Below are 15,076 nucleotides of genomic sequence, written 5' to 3' on the forward strand. Positions count from 1 at the left end.
GCCTGATGCGGAGAGAGCACTTTGCTGCGGCTGCTGCGATTTATGACATCCCCCCACGACAGGGGGAAACCGCGCTGGATGCGGAGCAGCGAGGGAGAGGAAGCTGCCGGCGCGATGCACTAAAGGAGGGCTGGCGGCGGTGGAGTTTGGGCAAGCAAAGGTCAAAGAGGCGGACGCGAGGCGGCAGCGCTGCAAAGTGACTCAGCCGGCCGAGACATCCGCCGTGAGCGGCGGGGCTGCCCCGCCAGCGTGGGCTGTCCCCAGCCTCCAGCGCTGATACATCCTCGTTTTCCCTACGTGTCACGTCTGTGAGACACGCAAGCCCACGGCATGATCTGGCGATGTGGGCGCGTTTGTGATTTATTTCCTCCGTGAGAGACTTTTCTTAGTCAGAATCCCCTCACAGCGGCCGCTGCTCACTTCTGCCCCTGAAGATGCGCTGAGGTAGCCACAAGGAAGAGGAGAGGTGATATTTGGTAAGGAAGGACGACGGGACTTGTGGAAGCAAGGGTACGGCTCCAGTGTGTCTCGGAAGTAGCACTCGATGCGGGACGCATCGGAAAGGGATGCGGTCACAAGGGAAGGGCTAAGTACCGGCTAGCAAAACTTATCTTGGCAATTTTATTTTTCCCTGCTGAAGACGGAGAAAGGCCGGAGTGACCTCCCGCGGCTGAGCTCCCGCGCCGGGGGCGCAACAGGCGGAGCGGCGGCGGGGACGGAGGGGCCGCTCCGGACATTCCCGCCCCCGGGACCGTTACGGCCGTTACGCCTCTCCCGCTCTCGGGCCGATTCAAACTCGGCAGCGGCGCCGAGCGGGAGCGGGAGCGCGGCCCCTCCCGGTGCCCGCCAATCCTCTCGCCTGCCTCCCTCCCCTTTCCCCTCCCTCTGCCCCTTCTCCACGTGAGGCGGCCGCGGAGTTTGGAGCCTCCCCGGCGCGGCGCGGCCCCGGGCCCGGCCCCGCCGCGCGGCGCGGGGGGGGCGGGCGCGCGAGGGGCGGGGGGCGGCGGGAGCGGGGGGAGCGCGAGCCCCCCGTCCCCCCGCGCGGGCAGCGCGAGAACAAAGAGTTCTCCCCACCCCTCCCTGCCCCCCCCGCACGTGGGGAGCGAGGCCGCGCCCCGCGCCCCGCCCCCCGCCGCGCCCGATTGGCCCGGCGCGGCCCCGGCCGCGGCCGCCCGTCCAATGGAGGCGGCGCTCGGCGCTCGCCAATGAGCGCGATGGCGATTGGGCCGGCGTGTTTGGCGCTCGGTCCGGGAGGGTGAATCCGGCAGCCGGAGGCGGAGGGAGGCAGAGCGGGAGCGCCGAGCGGAGCTGGCGGCGGCACCGGCGGGAGCGGCGGCGGCGCGGAGCCGGGGCGGCGGGGGGGCGGGTGAGTGAGCGGGCGAGCGAGCGACACCTCGCGGGCTCGAGGCGGCGGCGGCGCCGGGAGCGGCTATTTATACCCGGGTCCTTTGTCATGGGGGAGGGGAGGAGAGGAGGGGAGGGGAGGGGGCGGCAGGGAGGAAGGGGAGGATGGGGGCAGCGGCGGCGGCTCCCGGGGAGCAGCCGCGTCCGCTTCCCGCGGGGCGCCGGCGGGCAGACACGCGGGCTCCCGGCCGGTGACAGCTGGAGGGGGGAGACATGGAGTCTGGAGTGCCCTTTGTCTAAGTTGGCTCCGTCCAGCCCGGCCGGCGGCTCCGATCCCCGCCCGGCGGGGCGCACACCCGGGCTGGGGGCGAGCTCGCCGTCACTCCTTCGAAGGGCGGGGGCGGCGGGAGGGAGAACGGGGGGCAGACCCGGCGGTTCCCTTCCCCTGCTCTACGCTCCAGCCGGCGGCACGCGGCGGTGGCCCCGGCGCGGGCAGAGGGAGGTGTGCGTGCGTGTGCGAGCCCGAAACCCGTGTGCCCGAAACCCGTGTGCCCTCCGTGGGCAGAGCGGCACGCAGCTCGTCCCTCTCTCCCGGGAGCTGGGACAGGTCCGCCCGGGCTCCCGGAAGCCGGGGCTGAGCCCGCCCGGGCCGCCCGCCCGCGCCCGCGGGACGGCGGGGCTGGGCTGGGGGTCCCGCCTCGGCTTTGGGGCGCTCCAGGCTCAGGGAGAGAGCTCAGGAGGGGCCAGGGGGAAGCTCGGTCTGGCGGCCGCTCCGGCGAACTTCCTAATCGTGGAGATCACCGTGCGATCCCGATCTTCCAGAGCGCCGGGAGAAAGTTCATAAATAGCTGAAAATTCCGGGGTTTTGGGTCTCATGTCGCCAAGCACGACGATACGGAGCACTGTTTAAAGCTAGGGTGTCTGGGGAGGTGCAAAAGAGAATACTGGGCTGAGCCGTCCGTGAGCAACAAATGTGTGGTTGGATAAAGAAATCGGTGTGTTGTGGCATCATGCACGTGTATTTAACATTACCAGGTCTTCGTGGTGAATCCAAAATTGTTATTCATACACGAAAGAAAAGCAATGCGTGCACAGATGTGCGGCAGGAATGGGACAACAAACTTGTACATTACTCGAGATACTTTCTAACTTACAAAGCACCATACTGATTTTATTTGAACAAGAGAAAAGTTTTTTAAATTTCTAAAGCTGGAAGTTCAGATTCTTATTCTCTCTGGTGAGAAGCATGTAAGAGTTTGGAGAAGGTAATTTAATTCTAGCAGGATAGGTTTGTCTTTGCTTAAGTCTAGCAACTCTAGTTTCAGCTATTGTGAGTTTGGTTCTTACTAATACAGATTTCAGCAAAGAGTTTTTACCATCTTTACACGTTAAGTGTAATCTTCACGTCTAGGTGGGGATTTTTGTCAAAGATAGGCTAATATTTTTTTTAGGGGTTGGCACATTCAGATTCTTTATGCAATTTATAAAAATTTAAAGCTAATTCCTTATTTGTCCCCAGTGTCTATATCAAATTGAGAGTCCTGGGAATGTTTATTTGTTGTAACAATAAAGTATCTGCAGACGGGTGGGTATTACTTGTACATAGTGTACAATAACTAGGCTCACTAGTGATTATTAAAATGTGAATATTTGAAATGTACTAAGTCTTTCAGAAAATGCACTTTCAGTGTTTTAGGAGATGTGACTCAAAAGTTTTCTGTGATGTGTTGAATGATTTTAAGACCTAGTACTTTTACAAAGGACTGAATAAAAAAGTCACATTTCTTGTTCTGGAGTTTCCTTTGCAAGAAGCAAAAAGGAAAAATATTTTTTCCTTCCTCCGCCTCCATGAGAAATGAAAGTAACAATTAAAGTTAAACAACCTGTGCAGAAATCTGTGACAGTATAATGTTCCATGACATGCCAACTGCTATTTTTGTCTGGAACTTTGGAAGGATTCAAGACTTTAATTTAGGAGAAAAATTGGGAAGAAATTTAGAGTTCTTTCATAGATTTTTAAAATATGTAATTTCACCTTGAAAAGTGGCAGACGCTGAAACTCTGCACCTTCAAAAAGTCATAAAATGTCACCGCTCAGTTTAAAATGAGCTGAAGTGGTGGTGTGTGAGCTTAGACCAGAGACCTGAAATTCAAACTCAGCTTTCCCCCCTCCCCCCCGCTGTGTTTTTTTCCTTTCTTGCTAAAACTGCCAACAAGCTGAAATATGGTGATTTCTTTGAAGACATGCTTTCAAACTGGTTTTTGTTTGTTCTGTAACATTGCAACCTTCATAAGTGAAATGTAAATATTCTTGTGCTACTTCTTACCTGCAACGAAACTTTGGCTTAGGGAGAAGGGAATTTTTGTAGTGCATTATTGAATGCATGAGCTGTGTTAGATATAGAGAGACTGCAAGCCACTTTCTGTAAAGAAGCTTATGTCAGAATAAGCTACATCTAGAATCTGGTGCAGGCCAACAGTGCTCCCAGGAAAGTTGGTGCACTCTAAAATTCCTCTTGCAATTAGTCAAAAGAAGTGCTCTGTCACCATTCACAAAACTGTTCAGCTTCTGTGCCTGTATAGATTATGGATGTGTTTTAATAAATTCTCAGCTGTAATGGCAAAACTGAGTAAAAATTTTAGATTAAGGTTCTATATTCATGTGATTGAACAGTGAGAGTTATTTCTTAAAATGGCTGCAACACTGACAGAAGGCACATTTAATAAATGTCTACTTTACATTGTGTTTGAGCAAAAGTGCTGTGGAAAAACTTTAGTGTTGGCTGTAATCTGGAAGTTCTGTAATTCTACTGTTAGTACTTACAGATGGATCTTAGCTGATTTGAGGAAAAGTATCTGTGAAGCTTTAGGGGGAATAACGTTCTCCCCAGCAGGGATGCTGAAAATCTCAGGAACAGAACCAGAACCTGGCCTTTGCTAAGCAAGGAAGTTCACTGAGTCGATAAAGTAATTTTGGCAGTATTACTTATCCAAGAAAAATTCACTTTACCAGGTTTTTTTAAAGAGTGAAGGAAATGATCTGTGTACTGTAAATAAGATTCTTAATAATTTGATGGGGGCGTTTGTGTAACACTTACATTAACAAACAAGACCACTGTTAAAAGAAGCTGTAGGACAGTAACAGGAGGTTTATTTTAATGTTGAAGCTGCTTCCAGCCTTCTGTTCCTTCCGTCAGCAAGGTCCATGGAGAGTTGTGCTGGGCCTGTTGAAGTGGTGTCTGATTGAAGACAGCATCTGTAAATGTATCTATCTATAAATGTATCTACACATTTAACACCTAAGTGTATGACTTGTACAACTGTTCTGGAATGGCTAAGTCAGTCTTTAAATGGATGAGTTACTCCTGCACTGACACAGTTTAAGGAATAATTTTGTTAAAGTAACTATGTGGGGAAAACAGTGAGGCAAACTAAAATCTTGTATAAAATGTTGCCAAACCAGCAAAATCTTGTATAAATTGTATGCAGAAGAGACAGGGGTGCTTCACAGGCGAATGGTGATAACACTTGTTACAAGTTAGTCAAATGCTCAGGTTTATTTTTTAGCTGAGTATATGCCTAAGGGTTTTGTTGAGCTAAAGATTAAAAGGAAAACAATGTACAGAATTGCTAAGTAGGTATTCTATCTGTTCTCATAGAGATCAGTTAAATACTTTGGGATGATGGTTTGTAGGTCTATTTATGGATGAGGTGAAACTAAAAATAAAATCTATTGAGGGACAGTTCTATTGTGCTCCAAGCAAGAAACATGGAAGTTTTCTAAGACATGCTGCTTTCTGTAACTGATAGTAGTAGGCAGTTTGATTATACACCTAGATTTCCACTAAGATGGGTCAGATTGTGGCCTTGGTTCTGAATTAAGAGTTAGAGTAACAGTACTAAACTTGAGTAGAGGCGACTATTAAGAAGAAACCTGTAATTTGCATATAAAATTGACAATTTAAAAAAAATACTAAAAAAGAAAGGAATTTAAAAATATATAAATAATTATTTAGCCACAGGTTTGTAAATGGATTGTAATTTAAAAATATTGAGAGAGAAGGGCAAGTCTGTTAATGTTCTTGCTGTGTCCACACAAAAACAAACAAACAAAAAAAACCCACCAAAAAACCAAACAACACTCCCCCAAATTAGTGTGGATCGCACTTTCATTTAAGAAAGCTTTTGGCTACCTGTCTGAAGCTTGGACATAGGATTTTTCATGTATTGTGCCTCTGCTCTGTTTGTAAAAACTGCTGTTGACTTGGAATGATTTATAATGCATTCTCTGCTTCCTATCTAGTGGTAAAATCAGTAGTACTCTTAAAGTAAGAAGGCCATTTGGACATTTAGATACATACTGTGCGTGATCTGAATGCTGTGGATAAAAATAACAGTGTAATGGTGTGAGTGGATCAGCACAGTGTTGTCATTTGCTTGAAAATGTGATGTAGTACTTCCAAAGCTTCTAATTGGGATATATATAATTTAATTAGCAAATGAGGTAAAACTGGTGTCTTACTGTGTGCAAATAAAGACTTCCTTGATATACAGTTACTGAATACTCCAGAATTTGCTATTAGTTTTCTTTTTTTTTGTATATACATATGGTGCCTGCTTGAATAACATTGTATGTGTAATTATGCTAGCAAAGTAGTACAAATTAAAGTTCACATCCTAGGCTTTTTTGGATATGAACTGAAAATAAATCTTTTCAGGAGGGTATGATTTCTTTAAATTGTTTTTGATCTAGAACCAGGCCTATTTCCCTTGTCAGTTATTTGTTGTATCTGGCTTCTTTCCATTCTGCCTTTTACATGGTTAGTTCAGTTTTTCCTGCCATACATTCTCTATTCACAGCCTGCATGTTCAGTTTAAATCCCAAAGCCATCAGATGTAATTTAAAGAAACAAAGTATTTGAAAGGAAAGAAACTCAAATCTTATAACTCATATATAATTTTAATGTTTTTAATGTGTGCTGGTTTCCTTTCCATGTTTCTTAGCATGAGTGGATCTGGCAAGCTTTATATTTTTGGTGTGTAGTCTGATTTCGTTTTGACTAATAAGATAAAAAATTCTAGAGCTGGAATTAATTTTGCTGCTTCTACAAGAAGTCGTATGGGTATGTGTTGCAGATACTTGATTTACCCGTGGAACTGTACCATGGCAAATGGATTAAAGTCGGTATTATTGTCTCTCTTTTAGTGTTACAGTATATAAACAAGACAGTGTAAATTCTGTCCTTTGTGTTAACTTCTTCCACTTGTATGTCCACTAGTTTGTGCCATGTTTCTAATGAGTATTTATTGCCAATGTGTTTAGTGCAAAGCTAAATCCAGTAATTATTGGGAGAAGAGATCGACATACGTTGTTTTAGTCTTAACATAGTTTAACCATTCCTGGGGGTTAAACTATGTTAAGAATAAAACAGCGGATATACATGTTTGCTTTGAAGCCAGGAGACATAAGGTCCCAAGACCTCATTTAGTATTTGCAGTTCTCTTCCACAGCCTAAGGGAGATGTTTTCTTTTTCACTGAAGGATGGTGGAGTTTTTGGGGGTTGCATATTTGGTTTATTTTTTTTTCCCTTTACCTTTTTCTTTGGTTTTTTCCAAGATAAACTCTTTCTAATTAGTTTTCTGTATTAAGTCAAGCTTCTGGAAAAGTAGTATCTGTGTTTTTTTTCCTTTTTAAGCAGCATCTAATATTACGTGCATGTGGATTTATCACTGTATACCTTACAGAATAAGGATGCCATACATTAGACCCAATTATTTTGTGAAATTTTGAATTATTGTTTTTTAAGTAACTCTTACAGTTACTTTCATCATTTGAAGCTCATTTTGAAATTATGGAATTATGGATTTTGGAATTCAAAGTTAAGCTTTTAGGCTATTTGCCTAAGCAGGGAAAGAGTATGGAATAACTATTGAACCTGAATTGTTGTGCACCAGGGTGTTTCCTGTGTGGAGTGTATTGCTTTTGCAGGTATGGGTTGAACAGAAGAACCTGTGGCTATTTTAGGTTTTAGAGTATAAAAGGTGTGTCCACAAAACAAGTTCAGGTGGAATAGACTGTCTTCTTCAAATTCACATCATAAGTTATTTTTCCTGTGGAGACATGTCTGGAGTGTTTCTAGCAAATGTTAGTTTTTCTGCCAGATTTATCCAGGATATCAAAAAGCTAAATTTTTAAGAGATGGAGGTGTTAGGCAACAGAGGTTAATTGGACTGTGTGTGGGAGTCATCTAATTCCTCTGTGTGTCTGTGAATGAGTGTGAAAAGAGAAATTCTGGAGGTATGCATTTGAGCAACTCAAAGGTGAAGCTCAAGTTTTATGCATAAAACTTTCTCCTGACAAAGAACCAGGCTTGGTTTGCTGTGAGGAACGTGGGATGGTTTTAATTGTGACTTGTAAAATGTATGATCAAATTCAAGCTTGAAACTTTTTGATGCTGTGGTGTTGCTTGGAGTTTTAAAATGTTTTATTTGTTACTCATCCATGCAAATGTTAGAAGTATTTATAGATGCAGATATCAAAGTGAAAAGCAAATAGTTGCATTACCTGGTGCATGGTGTAGGGCTCACGTTGCCCAAAGTGAAGTGAGATGTCAGTTTCAGTTACTGCCAATTTGGTTCTGTCTTTAATATGAAATATTTGGTTATGATCTCCCTGTTCTCTCTTTCCCCTCCCCCATCCAAGTGGACAACTACATGAGAACTTCTTGTTTTTATTTCCAAACTGGTATTTTTCTAAAAGTATCAAATATTGAAATGTGCTGTAACAAAGTGGTAAAGTAGGGAATTCAAAGGTTTTTTCTTTTAAATGGGTTACTCTTACTCCTTAAGTGGTATTCAGTAATGATTTAATGTCTGTTTTTACTTCTCTAAATCCTGAAGTGGGGACACAGAAAGATTTTTTTGAAGGGAAGGATAGCTTTGAAAGTTGCAGGCGTGCTTATTTAGATAGAACACTCCAGTATGGATTTATCTTTTAAGGACTGTCTGAAAACAAATTATGTTCTGTTACTTTTTTTGTAATCTATTGTTAAATTTGTGTTAGAAAATATATTGAAAAACTAATTATTTATATTGAAATCTTGTTTTCTTTTAAACAGACATAACATTTTTGTTTTTCTCTACTGAAGAGAATGAAACTGAGAAGCATCCATACCAGTGTTTCTTGATGAGTAAATGTTCTAAATGAAGAACTCCCACAAAATGAGATAATGTCAAAATAAATCCGAAGGCAGTGTGCTATTAGGAAGAAAGAAGTAATCAAATTGATGCTCTCCTTCCTCGTCTCATAGAAAATCTGAAATAAGCTTGATTTGTATAACAGTGCTGTTGTGGGATCTTGTGTTACAGTGAGCTCATGGGCACTCTGTGCCCCCTTCCCCGGGACCCTGTGACGCTGATCAAGATAACCCTGGACCCCTCCTTCCTGCCCCAATGGGGTTGGCGGGGTTGGTGGAGAGCCAGGGAAGCCCACCCTGTCCAAAGCCTAAATAGACCCCTGACATTTCCTGTTTGCTCTCTTTTGCCCCGCTCTCCCCTAGGACATCACAGAATAAAGAGAGCTGAACCAACTTATCTCCGGGTAAGAGACTCTTTTGGAAATCTTTACCATCTCGTGATATTCCTCCCCTCACAGCCTCAGATCTCTGGGCTAGCCTGATTATCCAGGCGGCTGTGTGAGGGGGAGAACGTCAATCTTGCTCAGGTACTTCATGTTTAATCAACCTATAATTAGTTACACAAACTTTTAAATGTTTGGGGGGGGTTTTGTCATGACCACATGAGTTCTTGTGGGTTTTCTAATGATTGTTATTTAAATTTCTGAAGCAGATTGTTTAAGATTATTTTAGATGTTAAGGAACACAAATTTGATTGTTTTCTGAAAGGCTTCTGGGAGATCAAGAGTTACTTGTAAACTCTGAGCTGCAAAGTTTTTAAGGTGCTTGCAGATAGAGTAAGGGGTGTTGAATACTGGCAGTTGCTTTGCTTTGCTAGTATTCTAATGCAGAAAAATAGAAGATTCTTATTTAAAAAGAGCAAGAAGATAAATTAAGATTTCTCAAGTTTTCCCAGGAAGCAAAAGGGAGCGAAGGACCATTTCTTTCTATTTAATATCCAAGAGCTTCTTGATGCCTCATTCTTTCCTTTCTTTCTTCCTTGTCTGAGGGAGATTTTCGTATCTGCCTGGTCAGTATATAATAATGGTAGAAACTCTTGAGAAGGATTTTAATGCAACATAGTTTTAAACTGTGAATGTGAATGAACTGTTCGGGGAGAAAGCAAGAAACAAAATGCTGTAGGAGGCAAACTAATATTGATAATTAAAAAAAAATCAGATGGTGAGCATGATTGAAGAAAACATGAGTTCTGTGAGCCCTCGAGCTGACATGTTTCCCTCCTGTCTTGTGTGTCAGTAAAACTGAACTGCTCTGACTTACTGAGTGAGGAGAGCATTTAAAAAAAAAAGTGATATGAACTGAGCACACCCAGAAACTGATCTGCAGACGTAGGCATTTAGTACTGTCACAAGTAGTTGAAAATTGGATTGCCTAAGGCCATTGGGTCAGTGTCTTTAGGTGGGGCCAGAATGACTGGATGCTCACTTTCTTCAGTCAAAAGCAACAAGATATTTTCAGCCAGAGAACTTCCTTGCTTCTGTCAATGGCTGCAAAAATTCTCCTGCTGTCAGGAGGGAAATGATAGCGCAGGTGCAAGTAAAAGGGCTTCTTTTTGTAGCAATGCCAGCATAAAAGTAGGGGTGATGCTTGAAAGTCAAAGCCGGCAATTTTTGTCTGATATATTTGGGCAGTAATGAGGAACTGTGCTTGGAGAGATTACTTCAACTGTTAAAAGCAGACTGGAAACAGTAATTGATGAAGGAAAGTATGTGTTATGATCAAGGCAAGTCTAAGTCAGGAGTTAACTATGCGGAGGGCAAACAGGTGCTCCTACCAAATCTGACCGAAGGTCAGAATTCCTAATATCTAAGATAGGAGCATTCCCTAGCAACATCTAGGCGTACAGCACAGGATTGTAGCTGCTGTAAAATACTGTATGTAATTATGTTTCATACTGGAGCAGAGAGCAGTCTTTGGAATGGTGGTTGGCTGCAGTGGCATTGCTTGGGTAGGGGCTGCTCTCTATTGACACATCAGTGTCTGCAGCCCTAAGTGGTGTTTCTCCCTTGTAATTTGCTTTTTAATGACTTCTCCAATCTCTTAAGTTTTTTATTTTTCATAGAATATATGTTCATGATGAAGCTTTTCGTAAGGCCAGAGCACTTGTAATCCTTCACGAAACTGTTGCAGAACATATATGTAACTTAGTGGACAGTAAACCATGACACATTTGGTTTATGCTTACCATTTGCATCAGAAGTTCCTGTAGAGTGTGTATGCAGAAGAGTTCATCATCTTTGTTATCACAAGAAGGCTAAAAATCATCCATTTAGAGGAAATTCTGACACATTGCTTAGCTCAGATCCAAGGTATTGCCTATGTTATAATATTTTAATAACCACTCCAGTGGTAACTAGTTTAGCTTTGGGAAATAATCCTGCAAATAAAAATATAGTCATTATAGTTAATAAGTTAGTTTCAGAGTAGAACTACTACAAGTAAGTAGTTTAATTGGATTAAATATGTCATGAAACTGTACTCTTAGTTCACTGAAATAGCCACTCGTACCTAGCTGTAAGAGAAAAGGTTGTGCATAGTCACTTTGTATGTGATAGATCAAAGTAGCATGTCATGACTAGGTGTGAAATTGCCACAAAAATGTGGATTTTTTTTTTTAATATAAGCCTGTTTTAAAATTATCTGAAATTCTTAATCAAAAGATACAGGAAAGCATCTTATTAGTATTGAGTATCCTGAAGTATTAATTGGTGGCTATTAACTTAAAGAGCTAGTGGGGTAGTAACAAGGCCCAAAAAACCATTGTGCTTGGGAAGAAATAATTGAGGCGGCACATGTTTCAATACATTTTGAGGAAGCAAATCATAGAATAGTTGCTTATTGTGATTGTGTCTACCACTTAACTCACTTAGTGATTTCTTCTAGAATATGTTTAAATTAAAAAAAAAAAAAAAGAAAAAAGAGGGAAAAAGCCAAAACAAGCCCCGAACCAGAAGACAACTCACCATTTAATATACCAGGGTAGAGATCACCCTTCTGATCTTAAGTATGCCAAATGCAATCTAAGGCTGTAGTCATTTAAATGGTGGAAAGTAAAAGGTCTGAAAAAAGTGCCACTTCAAAGGCACAAAGGGGTTCTGCTTCTCTCAGAGAAGATATGAAGACAGCTAATTTGAAAGTAACAGCCCTTTATATATGGTCTTTTATTTATTTTAAACATAATGTTCAGTTTAAGCATTTTAGTTAGACTGCTTTCTTAATTAGTGAAGAGTTTTCCAATCTTTTTTAATTACAGTTTCTGAGAGAGAGAGCTGAAAGTTCTAACTGTACTGTTCATTCAAGGCATCTTTCAAATGAACCAATACATGGAATAGTAGTGGGAAGGAATGTATGAACTTACTAGTTGATGCTGTTGTTAAAGAAGACTAATGTTTCTACTGATTATAGGAATCAGTGATTGTACACCAAACTCAAGAGTTTAGTCTGATTAAGCTCTTAAGCATTTTAATTCACAAATTACTGTTCCTTTAATGGTAGTGTTTTTCATATTGTGTCTGTAGCAGATTGAAATACTGAATGTTAGTGCTCATTGTTTTCATCTTTTGAATATTAACTGAAATTTAAAAGGCAAACAAACTCCCTGGCATGAGCTTTAGAAATAGTGTGGTCCTTGTTCTGAGATGGTGGGCCCAGCTGAGAGATATATTGACTTGTAGGATAGTTTTAGATCTAGAAGTCCTCTGATCCAGTCTCCAACTTGGGTTAGGCCAACACTGAAATAATATTTTCCAGACCACTTTTAAAATGTTTTCAAGAGTGACAATTCTGACACCTCTGTTTAATACATTCCTATGCTGGACCACACTCACCGGGAAGAATTTTCTTCCTATATTGAAATGAAATCCCTTACTGAGTCTTGTCTGTTGCCTTTTGTATTTTCATTTTAGCATAGATTAGCATGCTTCAGTAGAAGAGCTAGAACAGTGCTCAAATTCTGTGATTGTCAGGGTTTAGCTCTGATTTATGTAGGAAAACAAGCTATTCAGGGAGTTAATTCCATTATGTAGTGGTTGAAATTCTCAGAGCGACTCGTCCAGTTCTGATAAGGCCCAGAAACAGACAGAAGCATGACACATTTTTAAGAGTGTGCTCAGGAGTTTGGGGAGCGTATGTGTGGTATTCTAAAAGAATATTTGTAGGAATAAATAGAACATGCCTTGAAGCCTTTGACTTTTGCTAATACTCATTAAGTAGCTGTAGTGGGATGTGGAATGTACATGGCAGAACGCAATTGAAGGAACCTACACTAGTTTTTCATCTGTCTTGCACTGACAAGTGATGTAGACAAGTTTGCTGCTATTGTTTGCCACTGACTACATCTTTTGAGAGCAATCTTTAGTTGATGAAGAGATAGCAGGCAACCACTTCTTGAAAGTTACTCCTGCAGAAGTAGTTAACGCATTAACTGCATTGATAACGCATTGACTGTGCTGTAAAGAACAAAAAAATGTGCGTTGTGAATGATATGTTTTACATAGTGTGGAAGATAAATGTTCTAGTCTAAGACAAGTGGATGATATGCTGGAATGGTTTGCTTGCATTGAAGAGGAGAGCTTTTTTATGCTTTCCCTTGACTCTGGTTTCATGGTTCTGCTTCTTCCTTGCCAGTTTGGATATTTATGATGCCAGCATTGACAGCTTTGGTCCAGTTACGGAACTATGCTTTTGAGTGCAGAAAATATGTAATTTAAAGTAACTGATAAATCAAACGTATCATATTTGCTATGCAAAGTCTGTCTGAGATGCTGAGGTAGTGTAGACAGACAATGAAGAGAGGAAATAATTACATTTTAAGATCCCACTTCCTTTCCTGGTTCTAGCTGAGCAGTACACTAGGATGTATTTGTCATCAGCTTCTAAAAGCAAACAGATAAGTGAATGTGCTGTTTAGTTTTGGTTGAAATGTTGTTCTGCAAAGTGAAATTCTCTTAGGTAATTACTAAGTATTAGCTAGTAACCATTGTTTGTATCAGGAAGGAGAAAGTACGCTGGCCTTGGATTTAACAGCAATTTCAGTGGAGGCAAAATCTTCAGGCTGGTGATACATAACCCCAACAATATTGTAGTGACAGGGTAGTGTAAAAGGGATTCTACTAATTGAAGTGTATTTTAGTGTTGCAAATACTAATTACAAATAAGCAGCTGTCACAATAATAGCAACTTGTAATGAGACTGCTTATAATAAAAGCATGACGATTTGTAGCAACAGACCTTATGCTTTTGGAGCTGCCATATTACCTGGAAAGCCTATAGCCAGCATCTGTCTGTGTTGGTTTGAGGGCTGACGCTAAAATGTCTTGGATGCAGTTGTTACCCACTCTGCAGAACAGGTTTTTAATTCTGCTTGCAAGTCAGAGGTTTTCTGCTAATTTGAGGAGGAAAAAGAGGAAATAGTCTGAATTTTCACACACAGTCATTGCTTCTCAGTTTGGGGTTGGCATTGATACATCTGAGGCTGTTGATGGTTCTCCTCCTTCCATCAGATTAATTAGTTAATAGTTTTGTCTTTGATAATGGCCTGTAAAAGTTCCCTCTCTTGTGTGATCAAGAACATTCTTGCAGAACATGTAATCTTGTCAGAACTGATCTAGAGTATTTTGTTAACCTACGTTGGCAACAACCACTGATGCCTGTCAGAGTGAGGAAGACCAGATGAAATATTTGGAGTTACCTGCTTAGATCAGTTAACTGATCATTTTCTTTTAGATACTCCCAAAGAGAACTTGGTACTAGTTAAGCCTTTGTAGGCAAATACAAGCTGCTGGCTTTTATCTGCCCAAAGAGTGGCGCAGCTGGCATGGATGGCTTAAGAAATGCTTCCTGTTTCTGTTTTTTAAGAGCAATTTTTCTGTACCAGTAAATCTGAGTATCAGATGGATGGCATGGTTTCACAAATGCTTGTGTTGAAGCCTAAGCTGTTGCCCTCTCCTGTTTTAGTTCTTCCTCTTGTTTCTGCCCCAATGTCGCCCCTCTGTCCTTCATGTGGATTCAAGAATTCATGGCTTGAACAGACTGAACAAACCCATGGCTGCTGAACAAACCGGCATGTGGAGCTGATTTTGTTGAAAAAATGTATTTAAAAACCAAGTATGTTCATTTTCTGGGCTGTTCAGACAGATTTTTTTTTTCACTGCCTGACCTAGTTTGATTACAGAATCATAAGCACTTAAGCACTCACAGTAGAGAAGGCTGTGTAGAAGTAGAAATGAGTGACCACTGATACAGTGGACAGATGTCTTTTCCAGGTCAAACTGACACCAAATAGCATTTGAGGAAGGTAGTTGAACTGATGGTAGCATTTGATGTAAGTTATTTCTTGAAATTTAAGCTGCTTTTAATGATACAGTACTTCAGCATATGGAATAACAACATGATATAAATTTAATATATAAGTATTTTTAGGCATTTCTTGTTTAAAACTAGGTTGAACTGTACTACAAACTTAAAATATCACATTTCTGTGATCTAAAATAATAAAAACACACTACACTTTATTCCCATCTATTTCTCTAATTAC

General features: G+C 41.8%; 1 protein-coding gene across 6 annotated transcripts in view; it reads left to right on the forward strand.

The window, feature by feature from the left end:
* The first annotated feature begins 226 nt into the window (after positions 1-226).
* EZH2 (enhancer of zeste 2 polycomb repressive complex 2 subunit) overlaps positions 227-15,076 on the forward strand; it is a 50,946-nt gene continuing 36,096 nt past the window's right edge. Inside the window, exon 1 of one of the 6 annotated variants that reach the window (XM_030265284.3) lies at positions 227-476. The gene's annotated coding sequence lies outside the window, so the exon portion shown is untranslated. Of the gene's footprint in view, positions 477-1,133; positions 1,367-15,076 lie in introns of those variants that run through there. The other 5 variants (XM_072925174.1, XM_072925176.1, XM_072925173.1 and 2 more) reach the window with 5 other exon arrangements.

The sequence above is a fragment of the Taeniopygia guttata genome, chromosome 2 (genome assembly GCF_048771995.1).
Source record: "Taeniopygia guttata chromosome 2, bTaeGut7.mat, whole genome shotgun sequence".
NCBI classification, from domain to species: Eukaryota; Metazoa; Chordata; class Aves; order Passeriformes; family Estrildidae; genus Taeniopygia; species Taeniopygia guttata.